We start from the raw sequence: 19364 nt of genomic DNA on the forward strand, positions 1-19364 counted from the left end.
GTCTAGTACCCAGTGAGGGGTGGCTGGAGGGGAAGAGTTTTCCTTGCAATATTCAAATGATATCCTGTTAAAAAGAACTGTCTGAATCCATTCTAAAGATTTGTGAGGATTATAACGCCTGTTAGTCCCACTGTGAAAAGATTAGAAGGTCTGTGTTTGTTCAGGTGAACACTGTGACTGATGTGTGTTACATTTACCAAGAACTGATGAGGCCTCTCCTGCTGGTTTAAAAAGTCCAATGTTTGAAAAAGAACTATGGACAGGGCTGGCACTGGTCTGGTGAACCAGCACACCTTTTGGCAAATTGAATATATTGTTATACTGATACTTATAGAAAAGAGGGACTTTGTATTTCACTGACAGCTTTCCACTTTGACGTTCTTTTTTTCTTTCTTTTTTTGTTTAACAAATAATGACACTGGAAATCTGTTGGGTGTTTTTGTTCACTAAATGTAAATCATTTTAGAACCTGGCAAACTAGTTCATTATTATTAAATGGTAAATGTACTGTACTTATATAGCACATTTCTATCTTATCAAGATACTCCAAGCTCTTTACATCACAATCTGTGTCCTCATTTACCCATTCATACAGCACTCTACTATATCTATAAAAAGAATAATCAGATCACATTCAAACACCAATGGAACAGACGTCAGAGGCAATGAGGGGTTCAGTGTCTTGCCCAGGGACACTTCAACATGTGACTGCTGGTGGAATCAAACCCCAACTCTCTCATTGGAGGACGGCTGCTCTAACCACTCAGCCACAGCTGTCCCAGTTCTGATTATGACCTTATACGTAAAAAAAAAAAAAAAAAAAAAAAAAAACTACAACTGAAGGAGAGTAAACTTTCTGTTTTTTCCATGACAGTGGTTCATACCACTGGGGGAAAAAAAACCTCTGTAATTGTTATGTTATGTTGTTTATTTGTCATATGCAGGTTAACACAATGTCAAAACACTGCAATGGAATGTTCAAGATGAGAAGAACTGATTAGACTTGCTATAAAAAGAAAAAAAGAAACAAAAGAAATACTAAAGCATGCAATAAAGGTATAAAATAAAGTACAAAGTACCAAAAACTGAAAAAGAAATATAATATTTACAAGGTCCAAAAGAAATATAGCAAATATCAACATGGTAGAATATAATGGTGCAAGTAGGATGAATTCATATAAATAAGTATTTCACAGTAGGCCCTCGCTACTTTGCGGTTCGACTTTCACGGAGTCACTCTACCGCAGTTTGTGGATGTACAGTCCATCCAAAATATTGCACAAATAATTATTATATTTTTACACACGATTGTTGACAGATTGGTGACTGCTGTGCTGTTCTGTAGTGCCTCTGGCCACTGTTTTCTGCCGAACAGTATTTTTGCACAGCAAAGTCATGACTGCTGAAACGGCCTTTCAAAAGTAAAATTTAATTCATGTCACATGGAAAAGTATTTAAAGAAAATTCAACTTTACAAACGTAAGATTCAAAAGAACGTGTAAATCATGTGAAGACATGTCTCTTTTAAGAAAAAGAGGCAATGTGCCACGTGACCCGGGTGCTGATTTGCTGTTACAGTACAAGACATCTGTTAACCTGCACTCTTTTTCAACTGGACATTAATTGTGTTATGGTTTATAAAAGTTATTTACGTTCAAAAGTTTCCGGCGGCAAACCGAAACACCAGAAATGCATTGTAACCGAAATGCTTAGTAACCAGGGTGCTGATTGGTTGTTACACTAGCAGACGGCCGCTAACACACGTAGCAGGAAGTTTGTTTACCTCCGCTCTTTTTCAACTGACGGCTTCCAAACGTTCTGTGTTGCTGGTGGCGAACGAACACGCCAGTGGAAGATGCTGACGATTAATTCAATTCAATTCTATTCAAAAATACTTTATTAATCCCAAAGGGAAATTAATCGTTGTTGTAGCTCATCTTGGTTTCATTAAGAGCTGTTCTAGATGCTGATAGTTTTGGGCAGGAAGGATCGCTTGTAGCAGTCCGTCCCATAACAGATCCAAAGAAACTGGCTGCAGATGCTGATCCATCCACCCAGACCCAGCTGATCTCTCATCCTCTTGGGCAGCAGGACTGCCTGAATGCCAGGCAGAACTCCTCCCCAAGCGATGGCCATTTCTCCCAGCAGCCTGCCGAGCCCCTCGTTACCGCGGACTTAACTGCATGTTAAGTACGATCTCAGTCCTCCTGCTGTCACGAGCTGTGTTTCCCGCTATTTCCAAGATCTCGGCAGTCAGGCACTCGAGCACAGCCTCCAGGTAGACGGTAATGCATTTATGGCACCTCCTTTTCAACTCATTTTGGATTTGGGGCTGTAGCTGAGGTCTTATTTGACCTTTTGAGATGTTAGTCAATAACTCCCAGTTGTAGAAAACCACCTTGTTGTCATGGTTACGCATCATAACAAATGTCCAAAAGTAAAAAAGGTTTCAGTAAAAATCCTTCCAGCGGCACAGCATCTGATACCAGAGAAAGTAATCATCCAAAAAAAGCGATTCAAATCCAGAACAATTAGTAATGAAAGTTTTCAAAAGCAAAATCTCAGAATGGATGTAACAGAGCTGCTCCAACATGCAACTACCTTGAACGGCGCAATTCTGGAACAATTCTAATCCAATCCAAATGAAATCCAAATTCCAATCCAATTCTAACAATCCACAATTCTTAAAGAGAAAGTGGAACTTCTGGACAAACTTTAAGATTGCCATACCTACGCAAATGTTGCTGGCCACCTACAGCATGGTTATTAAGATAGAAGCTGCATTGGTTGTCTGGTTTAATGATTGCAGAATAAAAACACATCACTTTGGATACCAACACCAAAGGTAAATGGACTGTACTTATATAGCGCCTTTCTATTTTATTGAGATACTCAAAGCGCTTTACACAACAATCTGTGTCCTCATTTACCCATTCATACAGCACTCTGCTAGATCTACAAAGCTAATTGAACAAATCATTATAAAGAGACTAATCAGAATCAGAATCAGAATAAACTTTATTGGAATTGCACAGAGGTACAACGCGAATATGTACGTACAATCGTCCGAAAGATGGGCGGAGAGCACGAAGCTGCAACTACAGGAGAGCACGGCCATTTTATCCTTATCAGATAATAATCTTAGATAGGAAAAGGGGGAGAAACATGAGGGTAGATAGTGGTCTTATAAAAAAAGATCTTTCACATCTTGTCTATCAGGACACGATTTGAGACATCAAAAAACTCTACCAGCAAGCACAATTAAAACATGATTACATTTGCATTTGACATCGAGGTGTTGAGATTTGTCTAAGAGACTTTTTTCAGATCAGCCACAGTTTCTGAAGATGTTGTTCCAGCCAGTAGTTCTGATAAGCTTGCACAGAAAGTTCTTGCGGGGGGGGGGGGGGGGGTGCGATAGATGAAACTTTTGTCCTTGGGTACTCATGTCCCAGGAGAAATTTGATAGTCAGCCTGTCTCCGAGGCCGTTGGGAGTCAGATTAGATAAGCTCGATTTTTGTTTTTTCTTCAGGCAGACAGATTTTTTCCTTCAGCCTTGAGTCCATCTGGGCGTTCTGGTTCCGAAAAAGCCTAATTGTGGGATTCCATTCCACTGATCCATGCTATGAGTCTCCTTCAAGGTAGAACCCACCACGCTGACGAGTCTCAGAAGCCGCAGGTGGTCTGCGATTCTCAATCGCCTCCACCTTACGGTTAAGCTCGTAGACCAGACGATTTAAAGTTCCCACAGCGAGGATCAGACCTTGACAATGACTCAGAAGCTTTTCCATGGCCAAAACTGCTGCCGATGTCTTTTACAAAAGTCGATAAAACAGAGCCCCGCCGATGCCAAAAAGCAGAGTCCCTGCTATCATAAGTCCAAATATGTAAACGTCTTCAACATCCTCTTGAGACAGGACTGTAATGGACATCAATTGCCACACTCCCCACGAATCCATGACGTACCCCACAGCGTGAGTCTCAGCTGGACACGCCGGTTCTCCAGAAACTTGTCGCTTTGATGAAAAAAATCTTATCAATAGAGTTGAACGCCCACAATACCAAATCCATAATCTTCTTAATTTATGTTCGGGAGATGAGACCCAGGCACTTCAGACACACAGAGAGCAGAGCAGGAAGAAGGAAAAAACGGGGGAGGAGAAACAGAAGCTGCCACCTCGATCAGAGCCTGGGAGGAAATCAGTGCTTTATCACATTCCTACACTGATGGGACACACATCAGAGGCTATGAGGGGTTCAGTGTCTTGCCCAGGGACACTTCAACATGTGACTGCTGGTGGATTCGAACCCCCAACTGGTGCATTGGTGGACGACTGTTCTAACCACTCAGCCACAGCCACCCCCAAAGGTGAAAAAACTTTACTGTATGATCATCTTGCAGAAAACAGCGTGGAGGAACTGAGACATGGCTATGTAATAAGGAGCGGGGAGCAGGAACACATCCAAAGCTGAACCTTCGATCACCTGGTTCAACCACCAAAACACTGCATTTAGTGCCACCAAGAGATGGTTAGACAAATTTCAAAAAAGATTTGGATTAAAAAGTGTTTCTCTGCACGGAGAGGCTGTTTTCGCTGACAGAAGGAGTGGGATCTGATCATCGAGCTGGGGGTCTACAGGTCTGAACTACTACTACTACTTCTAGTAAGACTACAGGCATGTCTTAAAGACATAACACCCTGGAGAGAAAAAAAACTATCCAATTTTTGCTTCTCTCCATTGTCCGTGAGGCTGACACATTGTCCAGTTTTAAGACTAGGCTTAAGATTTTCCTCAGTCTGAGGAAGTCTCTCGGATGAGAGACGAAACGTTTCTATATTTTTTTGCTTTGTTTTGTTTTTTGTTTTTTTGAATGTCCAGAGGACCAGACTGAACTTTTTTGGATTTTCTACCTGGATTATTGAGCATGCATCAGGATACTAGGGTTAAGACTTTCCTTTTTGCTAAATTCTATAGTTAGAGTTGGCTTGTTATGCTGCCATAGGCTTAGACTATGGGAGTACAAACTAACCTCATTTCCTTAACTGAATTGTTAAAAGTGAATAATTTTCCTCTGATACTGTTTCTATGTTAACGTGATTCTTGACCTGTCATTGTGTATCTGTTCCTACCAAACCCAGTCGGTCGAAGCAGATGGCCACTTGTCCTGATCCTGGTTCTGCTAAAGGTTTCTTCCTCATGAGGGAGTTTTTCTTTCCACTGTCGCCTTCACGCTTGTTCAAGATGAGAGCTCTGTGGTGGAGTTAAATTCAAATCAATTTGCTTCTCAGATAAATTGTGTTAACTTATTTTTTATATATGTGAATAGTTCTGTTCAGTGCCCTGAGATGACTTCTGTTGTGACTTGGCACTATATAAATAAACTGAACTGAATTGTTCATTGTTAAGTGAAGGTGGAAGCAAAGCCATTTTTGTTTCGTTTTTCTTACTGTAACCATCAAAAGCACATTAAATTGTGTTTTTGTGTACCACTGCATCACTAACTGTTCTACTTGTCTCCCTCTCATTCACACAAATAAAATCTAGTCTTGGTTCTACTGATGTTGGCTCCATTTCTTCCCAAAGCATACCTTCATCTCTCCAGACTCTCTTTCACCTGCTCTCTTCTCTGACTACAGACCACAGTGTTGTCTACAAACATCATAGTCCATGGGAACTCCTGCCTGACCTTATATGCCAACCAGTCCATTCATGGATAACAAGATGAGGATCAGAGCCTATCTATGATGTAATCCCACCCCCACCCATGAGTTACTCTTACCGCACACCTCAACTGCTCTTGTTCTCATACATGTTTTGTACTATCCTCACATACTTCACCATACTTGACTTTCTCACAGAGCTACAGTTCATCTCTTGGACCCTTTATATCTGCTTTCATTAGATCCATACAGTCAGAATGTCTTCAGACCTTCTCTAAATGTTTCCATCAATGTTCCCAAGTCAGACTAGAGAACACAACTTTGTGACATCCATAAACCGTGCAAGAGTTATCTTCTTCATTGTCCAAACAATTTTATTGGTAGCACATCATACTAGTTACTTTGGATATAACGCTGGAGAAGAATTGTCCCAGACAGACAGTTTAGTTTGACATTTAAGAGCAAACTGAGGACGATGTGTATGACGCAGCCCTAAACAATCTCATGCCAAGGAGTAGAACTCAGGAAAGATGTCAGGATTTTGCACAATTCAAATGCAGGGACTGTAAAAGCTTGTTACAGTAAACAGCTTAGCTTGCACCTTTGACTTGTTAGGATACTGTACTTGGGGCACCTGTGGCTGAGTGGTTAGAGCAGTCATCCTCCAATGGGAGAGTTGGGGGTTCGATTCCTCTAGCAGTCACATGTTGAAGTGTCCCTGGGCAAGACAATGAACCCCTCATTGCCTCTGATGTGCGTCCCATCAGTGTATGAATGTGATCTAAAGCACTGATTAGTCTTTGTATAGATATACAGGTAGTAGAGTGCTGTATGAATGGGTAAATAAGGGCACAAATGGTGTTCTAAAGAGATTTGAGTATCTTGATGAGATAGAAAGGCACTATAAGTACAGTCCATTTACCATTGGAAATTATTGTTATAGAAGAGTTAAATTTTTAATAGTGTTGAGTTTTTGTTTCCATGTTTTTTTAAATATATTTCTAATGTGTTTAGAAGGACTGCTTAATATATTACAGCTTTGAAAAACTTTGCACTATCAATGTGTGCAATATAAACATTGCAATACTGTAGGCTATAATAAACAGTAGACACAAATAAATTTATACAATATTGTGGGAGTGGTGGTACAGAGGTTAGAGAAGGTGGGCCTGTGATCGAAAGATCGCCGGTTCAAGCCCCAGTACCGACAACATCAAAAATGTGGGTGGGGTAAGTGAAGCACCCACACATTGCCCCCACCCTCACTCGTCCTACTCTATCTAGGCCCTTGAGCAAGGCCCTTAACCCACACCATCTGCTCCTCCGGGTGTCCTAGATAGAAAGCTCTCTGCTCCACACAGAGGGCTGTGGTAGCTCGGTGGTCTGTGGTTGCGTCAGGAAGGTCATCCGGCATAAAAAAAACAACTGCTAAGTCTTGGTGTGACTTAGTTCGATGTGGCGACCCCTGATGAAGGGAGCAGCCGAAAGAATAAAAAAAAAAAAATTGTGTAACCAGTTTGACCCCAACTGCCCTAAATACTCACAACTGATTTAAATGGTAGATAAATGGTAGATAGTTAGTGTCCAAAATGACACAGAACAGGATTACTTTACTTGGAGTTATATTGAATATACACTACTACTGATATAAATCCCCCCCGGTAAGGTGGCAGCCCAGGGAGGGGCTGCCACCTTACCGTGTTGGAGGGGTTTGAGTGTCCCAATGATCCTAGGAGCTATGCTGTCAGGGGCTTCACACCCCTAGTAGGGTCACCCAATGCAGACAGGTCCTAGGTGAGGGACCAGACAAAGTGCAGCCCAAACTCCCCAATGATGAGAAAAAGAAATGGACTTGATGTTCCCTTGCCCGGATGTGGGTCACTGGGGCCCGACTTTGGAGCCAGGCCTGGAGGTGGGGCATGGGGGTGAGCGCCTGGTGGCCGGGCTTTTACCCATGGAGCTCGGTCGGGCACAGCCCGAAGAGGAGACGTGGGTCCCCCTTCCCATGGGCTCACCACCTGTGGGAGGGGCCAAAGGGGTCGGGTGCAATGTGGGATGGGTGGTGGCCAAGTGCGGGGACCCTGGCGGTCTGATCCTCGGCTACAGAAGCTGGCTATTGGAGCATGGAATGTCACCTCACTGGTGGGGAAGGAGCCTGAGCTGGTGTGTGAGGTTGAGAGGTTCCGGCTAGAAATAGTCGGATTCACCTCTACGCATGGCTCTGGCTCTGGAACCAGTTTCCTTGAGAGGGGTTGGACACTCTTCCACTCTGGAGTTGCCCCTGGTGAGAGGCGCAGAGCAGGAGTGGGCATACTTATTGCCCCCCCCCCCCCATCTTAGTGCATGTGTGTTGGGGTTTACCCAAGTGAATGATAGGGTGGCCTCACTCCACCTACATGTGGGGGGGATGGGTTCTGACTGTCGTTTGTGCTTATGCACCAAATGGCAATTCAGATTATCCACTCTTTTTGGAGTCCTTGGAAGGGCTACTGGAAAGTGCACCTCCTGGGGACTCCCTTGTTCTGCTGGGGGACGTCAATGCTCACGTGGGCAATGACAGTGAGACCTGGAGGGGTGTGATTAGGAGGAACGGCGCCCTTGATCTGAACCCGAGTGGTGTTCTGTTGTTGGACTTCTGTGCTCGTCATGGATTGTCCATAACGAACACCATGTTCAAGCATAAGGGTGTCCACATGTGCTCTTGGCGCCAGGACACCCTAGGCCGCAGTTCAGTGATCGACTTTGTCATCATCTCATCTGATCTGGGCCACATGTCTTGGACACTCTGGTGAACAGAGGGGCAGAGCTGTCCACTGATCACTACCTGGTGGTGAGATGACTCTGATGGTGGGGTAGGACGCCGGTCAGACCTGGCAGGCCCAAACGTATTGTGAAGGTTTGCTGGGAATGTCTGGCAGAGTCTCCTGTGAGACAGCGCTTTAACTCCCACCTCCGGGAGAACTTCGAACATGTTCCGGGGGAGGTGGGGGACATTGAGTCCGAGTGGGCCATGTTCCGTGCCTCTATTGTCGAGGCGGCTTACCGCAGCTGCGGACGCAAGGTTGTCGGTGCCTGTCGCGGCGGGCAACCCTCGAACCCGGTGGTGGACACCGGCAGTGAGGGATGCTGTCAGGCTGAAGAAGTAGTCCTATTGAGCCTTTTTGGCCTGTGGGACCCCGGAAGCAGCTGATGGGTACTGGCAGTCCAAGCGACATGTGGCCCGGGCGGTCACTGAGTCAAAAACTCAGGCATGGGAGGAGTTCGGAGAGGCCATGGATAATGACTTCCGCACGGCTTTCAGGCGATTCTGGTTCAGCATCGGGCGTCTTAGAGGGGAAAGCGGTACACCACCAACACTGTTTATAGTGGGGGTGGTGTGCTGCTGACCTCAACTCGGGATGTCATGGGTCGATGGGCAGAATACTTTGAAGACCTCCTCAATCCCATTGGCACATCTTCCACTGAGGAAGCGGAGCCTAGGGACTCTGGGTCGGGCCCTCCAATCTCTGGTGCCGAGGTCACCGAGGTGGTTAAAAAGCTCCTCGGTGGCAGGGCCCCAGGGGTGGATGAGATTCGCCCGGAGTTCCTTAGGGCTCTGGATGTTGTAGGGTTGTGTTGGCTTACACGACTTTGCAATATTGCGTGGACATCAGGGGAAGTTCCCTTGGATTGGCAGACAGGGGTGGTGGTCCCCCTATTCAAAAAGAGGGACCGTAGAGTGTGTTCCAACTACAGGGGGATCACGCTCTTAAGCCTCCCTGGTAAGGTCTATTCGGGGGTTCTGGAGAGGAGGGTCCGCCGGATAGTTGAACCTCGGATTCAGGAGGAGCAGTGTGGTTTTTGTCATGATCGTGGAACACTGGACCAGCTCTACACTCTCAGCAGGGTCCTGGAGGGTGCGTGGGAGTTTGCCCAACCGGTCTACATGTGCTTTGTGGACTTGGAGAAGGCGTTAGACCATGTTCCTCAGGGAACCCTGTGGGGGGTACTCTGGGAGTATGGGGTACCGGGCCCTTTGATACAGGCTGTTAGGGCCCTGTATGTCCCATGTCAGAGCTTGGTCCGCATTGCCGGCAGTAAGTCAGGCTTGTTCCCGGTGAGAGTTGAACTCCGCCAAGGTTGCCCTTTGTCACCGATTCTGTTCATAACTTTTATGGACAGAATTTCTAGGCGCAGCCAAGGTGTTGAGGGGATCCGTTTTGGTGGGCTTAGGATTGCGTCTCTGCTTTTTGCAGATGATGTGGTCCTACTGGCTTCTTCAGATCGTGATCTACAGGCTTCGCTGGAGCGGTTCGCAGCCGAGTGCAACGCGACTGGGATGAAGATCAGTTCCTCCAAATCCGAGGCCATGGTCTTGAGCCAGAAAAGGGTAGAGTGCCCTCTCCGGGTCAGGGAGGAGGTCCTGCCCCAAGTGGAGGAGTTCAAGTATCTTGGGGTCTTGTTCACAAATGAGGGAAAAATGGAGCGTGAGATCGATAGGCGGATAGGTGCCACGTCTGCAGTGAAGCGGGCAATGTACAGGTCTGTCGTGGTGAAGAGAGAGCTGAGTCAAAAGGCGAAGCTCTCAATTTACCGATCGATCTACGTTCCTACCCTCATCTATGGTCATGAACTTTGGGTTGTGACCGAAAGAACAAGATCTCGGATACAAACAGCCAAAATGAGTTTTCTCCGCAGGGTGTCTGGGCTTTCCCTGGGTGGGTGAGAAGCTCGATCATCTGGGAGGGACTCACAGTAGAGCCGCTGCTTTTCCACATCGAGAGGAGCCAGTTGACGCCTCCCTGGTGAGGTGTTCCGGACACGTCCCACCGGGAGGAGACCCAGAGGAAGACCCAGGACAGGCTGGAGGGACTATGTTTCTCGGCTGGCCTGGGAACGCCTCGGGATTCCCCTGAAGGAGCTGGCCCAAGTGGCTGGGGAGAGGGAAGTCTGGGCCTCCCTACTTAAGCTGCTACCCCCGTGACCCGACTCCGGATAAGCGGAAGAAAATGGATAGATGGATGGACTGATATAAATCTATTTTACAACAGAACACAGAGTGCATAGCACTCACACCATCATTCACAATCTAAAGTTATGTTCACAGTGCAGGGCTTCATGTTCAATTTGGATTTTTTTTTTATTTGATGAGATTGGACTTTTTGTGTTATAATTCCTATTATGATTTAAATGTGACAACCACTGTGAACAGTCTACAACTCTGAAGTGACTAGAATGCTCAATGTGATGTCACATTATTGGCCTTTTCCATGGGCTTGACTTGGCCCTACTCAGGTTGAAGGTGGGGCTTCAGGGTCTTTCATTGGCCGACACTCATCTTATAATGAAAACCACCTAGACAAGTCTAGGTGTATATCAGTAGAAGTCCTACAGAAAATATACCTGGACCTGTCATTCTCTGTTTGTTTGTTTCTCCTTCCTGTCCTCTCAAATCCAGCTGGTGCGTGCCGCTGGATGATCGAACAGATGGCCACTTGTCCAGAGCCTGTTTCTGCTGGAAGTTTCTTCCTGTTAAAAGGAATATTTTCCTTTCCAATGTCTCCTTTGTGCTTTCTCAGGATGATTGTGATGACGTGAAGATTCAACACAATCTTCTGCTTCCTTAGATCGATAACTTTTACTAAATGTCTTTTATAATGTATGTGAATGTTTTTGTTCAATGCCATGAGACGACTGCTGTTGTGACTTGGTGCTATATAAATAAACTGAATGGACTTGAATTGATCTTGCTACTTCTTGCCTACTATGGTGCAGAAATGTGACATCTGTCACACTTCAATTATGTAAATTTTGGATGGATGTGACAAGACAACTAAAGCTGCTTTGAAAAACATCTTTTACCATCCGATTTAGGACCTATTTGAATGTAACCTAGGTCTTATTAGAAAAAACTAATTTGTGTTGTTTGGAGCACTGGCATCAGAAACATTAGTAATATGTGTGTGGGATGGGGGGGGGGGGGGAATCTGGGACTCCTCCTCCAGAAAATTTTGAATAAAGTGGATGTCATTTCCTGCATTCTGGCGTATTTTAGCAGGCTGTTAAACATCTGTTTACCTACATAAATAAACATTTGATTCAATAACTATTTTAGTGAGCAACAAGAAGTAATCTGACCAACAGCTCTTCTTGTGTGAATACAGCACGTTCCACTTTTCTCATGCAACCCCCACCCCCCCACCTGTGTTGAAAACTGCCAGAACTAATGTAGTAGTAAGCTAGCAACACGCAATACAGACACGTTACCTATGATACTACAGACGTAGCGTTGTGATTCTCTCACACATCCTAACCCCCCACCCTGATCACCAACTGCCAGCAGTAATGTGGCACTAAGCTAGCACACAAAACAGAGATGTCTCCCCCTCCTCCCCCCATGAGCGCTCTGCCAAGGCAGATAACCTCAGGGAAACACTGCCTGGAGTTGTAGGTAACCAGGAAAACCTGGAGTGGAGATTTTTAGTGATTTGAGTATTCTCCTATTAATAAGGTGGAATAGATTTGTTCACCAAGCAATAGAAACAGTGCTGGGTGAACTAATATTTCATGGTAAATGTGTGTGTGAGGGGGTGTTCGAATGGATATTTTTTTAAATGTCAGAGAGATTTATTTGTCATACTCATAACATATGGTACATGAGGTGGGACGAAACTATGCACACAGTGTCCCAGTTACATTCAACAAAAACACAAATTGCAAAGAAAAACATTAGTAAGATCCGTGTCGTGAATTAAGAATATATTACATTGACTAAACTAAGAATACACAAGAATACACTAAGCACTAATGTACTAATAGTACAAAAACAATTCACCAAAACTACAGCAGCTCGTGTGGGGGTACATGTCCCCTTCACATATAATTGTTGTGATGCCTGTGGTTCAGAGTGTCATAAAAATATCAGACATGTGTCACATATGGGCAAAGAAGTAACTTCTTTAAAAAGAAGTAAAACAACTGTTGTTTTTGGGTCACTTTTGCCTGCATTATGAATGTAGCATAGAATTTTAGCTTTCTGGGTCCATCTTATATTTTCAACAATCTGGCCTGCAGCCTTCCCAATGAGCTGCATATGACCCTGACTCTCTACAAGTCCACAAGATACTCTTCCAGATGTCGAACAACTTGTCACTTTCTCCTTGGTCTTTCCCACAGTACCCACACTCCATTCCTGATGGTTTGGAAAAAGAAGAGCATGTTGCAAAATTGCCCTGAAGCGAGATGATGTGTTGTAGGGTGAGCAGAAAAAAATGCTGCAGCAGGGACATCCAATTCCATTAGCCCATAACACGTAAGCATGCAGGTCCCCACCAAAACCAAAGCATGTCCTTTTAGTAAAACAGTGATTTTTTTTTTTCCTTTTGGGGGGGGGGGGGGGGGGGTCCAGTTACAAGCAAAGGACAGCATTGAGGTCTTTACAGAAACTGCAGCCACAAACCTCCTTCTCCTTTATCCCTTCAACTTCCTTTCTAAACCCGGAGTGTCTCGTCATATCCTCTCCACTGGGACACACTGACTCAGGTGGTCCAGTCCGGTTAGCATGACACTCAGTTATTAAAAATCTTTGACACATGCACTAAATCTTGTCAGATTCATATCTAATCTACACACACTGGCTGTCATGTCTGCACATCTGCTCATTGCCTCAGTGTTATGTGTGTGTTGTGTGTCTGGGGAGTACTGTTCATGCTCATAAACACACATACATTCACACATAGAGATGCTAACAGAAGGGCTGTATCCAAAGCAAGGGAGGAAAGGAGATCGGGATCAGGGATGCAGGACAAAAGGAGCACCAGTCTCACTCTTCCTCTTACCTTCCAAGAGGAAACTGCTCACCTGGATGTCTCTGAAGAGCAGACAGAACGCATTCAGGCCAACCTCTCTTCCTGCAAACCAGCTCAAAACATCTCCCTCCCTCTTTCTCTCTCTTTCTCTCCCACACACACACTCACACACACACTCTCCCTTCCCTCCCTCCACAAGCTGGAAATGACAAGATTGTGCTATATGCGGAGGGGGAGGGGGGGGGGGGGGGGTTGAAATCCAAGGTGGCAGGAGCTATTAGGCCAAACACCCTGGGAAACTGAGAGCTAGCGGCTATGAATTAGTGAAGGTGGGGGTGGATGGGCTGCAGCAGTCAGCTGAGAAAAAAAAAATAGCTTTGTTGCAAGAACTGTCTCAAAAGTCAACAAGCCCCTGTTCTGCTTTGACATGGTACAGTCCAGAGGAGGTTAAGGAAGCAAAGAGCCTCTACAGTAGCAGCAGCAGAAGCTATCAGTTAACTTTATAATGATGCAGCCACGACATGATCCTGAGTGCACCTGAGCTCAGCAACACTGAATGAAGATGAGCCATGCAGGTAAATGGGCCATTCAACCATTTCGAGAGGCTGGTGTCTGGCCAAACCAAAGCTTTCACTGTTACTTTAGGAAGCTGAAATAAGACAAGGCAGAAAATAACCCAGATACCTTTGGTATTAATGGTCGGTGGGACGGGGTACACATATCCAGCTTTGTACAAAGGTAGACCATTAAAACATTTTAATTTATCAACTTTCCTAAAAAAAAATTCATACAATTAGCAATAAGTACGAGTAGCAACAACAGCAGTAAGCCAACAACAGAAACCAAATATAGCAGAGCGTTTTGCTAATAGCAAAACATGTTTCTTAAATACATAGTGTTAAGCTAATTGTGCACAATACAAATGTGCTAACTAAGATGCTACAGATGTAGCACTCTGCTTCTGTAACTCATCCTAACCCCTTTCCTCCCAGGTTGACAGCTCCGACACTTACGTAACGCTAAGCTAGCACAAGGTAAGTGCACTAGCTTAATGCTTATGCGCTAGCTTAGCACTTACGAGCTAGCATAAGCTTTGCTGGGAGCACAGGTTGCAAAAACACTTAGCGCTACGTATATCTAGTCAATGGGAAGTTATGCCATCTACCACGCCTCTGACACCTCGCCCCCCCCCCCCCCCAAAAAAAATAAATAAAAATAAAACTCTTTTGATCTAGATGATCCACATAAATTACATACTTTTGATTGAAATTGGCGATTTTTGCCAAAAAGTGACAAGTTTGCAGGTAGGTTTAAAATCAGAGCATAATGTCAGTGGTCCTTTTGTTCACCTACATCTCAAGGATAACAGACACATTTAACAAAAATAATGCTCGGATAAAAGTGGGCGAATGCTCCATTTATCCAATACAATATCTAATTCAGGGGGTGCCCAATACGGCGATCGCAATCTACGGGTAGATCGTGAAGGTAATATCAGTAGATCCCTCTCTTGGACCAGTTTTGGCCCCCATTTGGTGGGTCGTGCTCCCCCCTGGTGGTGGGCCCCCCTGCTGCCGGTGCATTGGTGGCTCTCAGCAGCTGGGGCTGGGTGGTGGGGTGTGTGCAGGCCCGCCCTGGTGGCTGCCTGCGGGGGCCTGGGTGCCCTGGCTCTGTCGGGCCTCTGTTGGGGGATGGTATGACCTCGGGACTCGTGGCTTGGTGTCCATGGCCGGATCCACTCTGGAGGGGCGGGTTGCCAGCGGGGCCTGTTGACTCGTCGCTACGGCCTCCTGGGGGTTTCTGCATTGTGCTTGCTGGGGATCACCCGGGGCTTCCCTTTGCTTCTCTCTCTGGGGGGTGCGGGTGTCCCTTTTGGGGGACTACTGGAGTTCCGGGCTTGGGGGCCGCTGTGTGTCTGTGGTTCCGGGCTTCCCTGTGTTACCTTTGTGTCCTGTGGGGACGGGTTTATGGGTCCCCACATCCACTATTGAACATTTTTATGAGAAACCTTATAGTGATAAGCATGCTCACACAGGTGTTCAGATCCAGGTGTTTATCAGATACACACTCAGTTGGGTTGTGGTGGCCATCAAATATATATTGTATTACCATGTAATGTATAAAATACTTTCTAATGATGTTATAACTATCATTATATAAGTTGTTTGTTGCTGTGGTTTCTTGGTTTTGTCGGGGGTTTTATTTTTATTTTTTTCTCTTTCCGCAGGTCTAGAGTCAGACTTCAATTATGTTGATTTGTGTTCTCTTTATCCCTCTCTCTCTCCTCTCTTCCTATCTCCTTCTTTACCTTTTAACCCTTCTCTCACTTTTCTGCTTTATCTTCTTTGTTTTCCGTCCCCGTGTCCATTACATCTGAAACAAACCCAAAGCATATTCTAATAAAATTTAATTTATATATCAAGTGGAGCATTAAGACCAGCCATAATGCTCTGCTTGTGAAAGTAAAACTGTTGGGCATCACTTTGACACTCAGACAATAATTCTAAGTGTCACAATGCCGGACAGGACAAGGGGAGAAAAAAAAAAAAAGTGGGCGAATGCTCCATTTATCCAATACAATATCTAATTCAGGGGTGCCCAATACGGCGATCGCAATCTACCGGTAGATCGTGAAGGTAATATCAGTAGATCGCACAGCGAAATAGATGTCAGACCTTTTTTTAAATTTCTTTTAATGTGTTTTTTTAAATAGATGTCAGCCGATCAATCTATCTTCACTATGCAAATCATCACTTGATTGACATACAGGTTAGCCAATCTGATACCGACCTTTTCTGACACATAGGTCACCACACATGCGCAAACAACGGCGCCCATGATTGACACAAAGGGCAGCCAATCAGAGATCGGATTTTTTTCTGACGCATAGGTCACCACGCATGCGCATTCAACCGCGCTAAAAACAAACGAGTTGACTCATAATAGCCCCCAGTTTATATCTAAACTCAAGAAAGTGTGTAAAATGAGTTGGAGAGCTGGACCAAGTAAGAAGCAAAAAAAAATCTACCATTTCCATTTGGAATGGGGTGAGGACTTTTTTTTTTCACAATGTCATATTCGAAGTGCGTTTTACCGGAGCGGCATTTTCAGACTATAAATACTACAGCTCTGACTTCCTTCTGAAACGTGAGCTGAGAAAGAAAATGGCGAAGGAACTGAAATCCTAGTTATCTGGACAACAGTAATTTTTCCTACAGCTGACCACAGCAGTGAAGCATCATTCCGGGTAAGTCACTTTAATAATTGTTAAGCACAAGAAGTCTTTTCAAGACGGAGACATGGTTAAAGAGGCATTTGATGAAGCAGCAGACTCATTGTTCAGAGACTTTTAAAACAAACCAGAAATATTATCTTACATCAAAGCTCTCAGGTATCAAGAAATACGGTTACAATTAAAAACCGCTGATGTCAGGGCTAAATTTTCACTTTTGTTCTCAAATTTTCAGATTATCTTTCAAACTTGAAGTTATTCTTGTTGTTTTTAGTTTCTTTGTGTGAAGAACAGAAGTTATTGCTGGGTTTTGTTTATTATTTTGTACGCGGACAGTAAAAATAAATTGTCAATTTAAAAAAAAAAACATTGGGTTTTGTCATTTATGTTGCGTCAACAATGAGCTGGGACTTATTCATTCGTTCAACATTTATTTATCCAGGTTAGTCTCATTGAGTCACAAGGACTCATTTACAAGAGAGACCAGTTTTAGACAGACAACATATAAAGTACAGACAACAATAAACTGCAGTCAAATGCAATTAAAATAAAAGTAGTGTTATAAACAATAAATCAAGGTGCCATATAAAACATGGTGAAATACTAAAAACAAGAACATAAACATAAAAAGCATCCTTAATATGTTTATAAATAAGTACATGTTTTGTTTTTTTATAGTAGGCCGATCACTTGGACTTAGTAATTTTAAAAGTAGCTTGAATGCTGAAAAAGTGTGGGCACCCCTGATCTAATTGTATTCATAAAGCCCTTAAAACTCCTCAGTGGAACGAAGTGATGCACAGTACAGTAGATTACAATAAAACAAATGTACACTCAATCACTAAAACACTAAAAAAGGATACAGGAATAAAAATAGAGATAACAAAAAGCAAAACAAATGAACAAACATAAAAATCAACATCTAACAGGTAACTAGGGATGCACTGATCCACATTTTTTTATAACTTCCGATCCGATACCTAACCTAAATCGTTGGTTACGTACTGTAACCCCAGATTCTGAATATAGGCGTAGCCCTTTAGGGCTGTCGCTGGTGGGTTTTATCCCGTCACGCAAAGCGCCACACTGAAAAATTTAATCCACGCCCACCTGTTGTGGGGGCCCCACCCGGTCTGTATAAATTACGTTGAGAGCGGGTAATCAGCTCTCAAATAGCTTTTTTCTTCAGCCATTTACCATACCCATACCATACCATTTTATTTATAGAGCACTTAAAACAGCTACAAGGCCAACCAAAGTGCTGTACAGACAGAACAACAGATAGCACACGAAGCAATATACAAAATGCAGTAAATCAAAAATATAGATATAAAATCGATGCAGATAATAAATATGATGACAAGCCAGTGTGTAGCATACAGGTTCAAAACACAGATCCTCTGGTGTTGAAAGCTACTGAATAGTAGTGAGTTTTTAAATGGGATTTGAAAACCGAGAGGGAGGGGACCAGTCTGACAAGCAGAGGTAACTCGTTCCAAAGTCTTTGTCCTGCTACAGAGAAGGCCCTGTCACCTCTGCGCTTAAGACGAGTTCCTGGAACTGTGAGGAGCAATTGGTCCGCTGACCTCAGGGAACGTGGTGGGACATATGGTTGTAGCAGATCAGAGAGATGGGGGGGCCCAAACTGTTCAGCGATTTGTAAACTTAACTCAGATTTAGGAGCCAGTGAGGCCCAGAGCTTAAAGGGCTAGGCCTATACTCATAGAATCTGGGGTTATAGTACGTAACCAACGTTCTATTTCGTATAGGCTTCGCCCTTTAAGGCTGTCACTGGTTGGTTAAAGGTGAAGCAGGATGTAGTCTCTACCTCACTGGGTCCATTCGAACACCGTATGAAGCGCCCGCTTGCACCAAAAAACATTTTATCACTCAGCCCTCCATGTGCGTAAATACGCGCTGCATAATTTACGCGTTCTGTGTACATGGGTGCCTCGGAGAGAAAAGGTCTCGACAGGAAAAGGGGAGAGGCTGAAAAAACAGTGAACAGATTCATAATAAATGAACTGATTAGTAATCAAATGAACTGATTGGTAACAGTAGTCATGAACTGATTAGTGACATAAGAACAAAACCAACAGTCACAAACTTGTGACTGATAACAAATATCTCACACTGTAATTGCATGCAGTCAGATGTGAGTTTAAATTACGTTCCATGAAAACAATGAGATTCATTCTGTTAAGGCACCGAGAACAGAATGCATCATGGAGTGAGCCGACACATCATGCAGATAGAAGCGATAAAATGAGCAGAGCGATGACCATGCGGCCACAGTGCAAATATCCTACATTGTCATACCATTATGCAAGACTGTCGAGGATGTGAATCCTCTGGTCGAGTGCACCCTGAGGTTGTCAGGGGGCTCTAAACCTGATGCTCTGTAAGCTTCAGAAATGGCCTCACACAGCCAATGTGACAGGCATTGGGCGAATAATGGGCGACCTGCAGAGGCGTCTCTATAATGCACAAACAAATGTTGAGTCTGATGCAGTGTGGCTGTGCGTGCTGCGTAACATGCCAACGCACGCACAGGGCAGAGGAGATGAAAAGATGCTTCTTCTTCTGATTTGTGGGGAGGAGGGGAAAAAAACCTCCAACGTTATCATTCTCGATTTAAATGAGCTCATGATGTTTTTAGGAATGAACGCTGTGTTAGGTCT

General features: G+C 44.3%; 1 protein-coding gene across 1 annotated transcript in view; it reads right to left on the reverse strand.

Moving 5' to 3' along the window:
- Window positions 1-13518, reverse strand: part of cdk14 (cyclin-dependent kinase 14) — a gene marked incomplete at its 3' end in the record, with an annotated part of 171082 nt that extends 157564 nt beyond the window's left edge. The window contains 1 exon segment of the mRNA XM_037676477.1: window positions 13504-13518.
- Window positions 13519-19364: the final 5846 nt, after the last annotated feature.

Source organism: Nematolebias whitei, chromosome 5 (assembly GCF_014905685.2).
Source record: "Nematolebias whitei isolate Nwh7 chromosome 5, NemWhi1, whole genome shotgun sequence".
Lineage (NCBI taxonomy): Eukaryota > Metazoa > Chordata > Actinopteri > Cyprinodontiformes > Rivulidae > Nematolebias > Nematolebias whitei.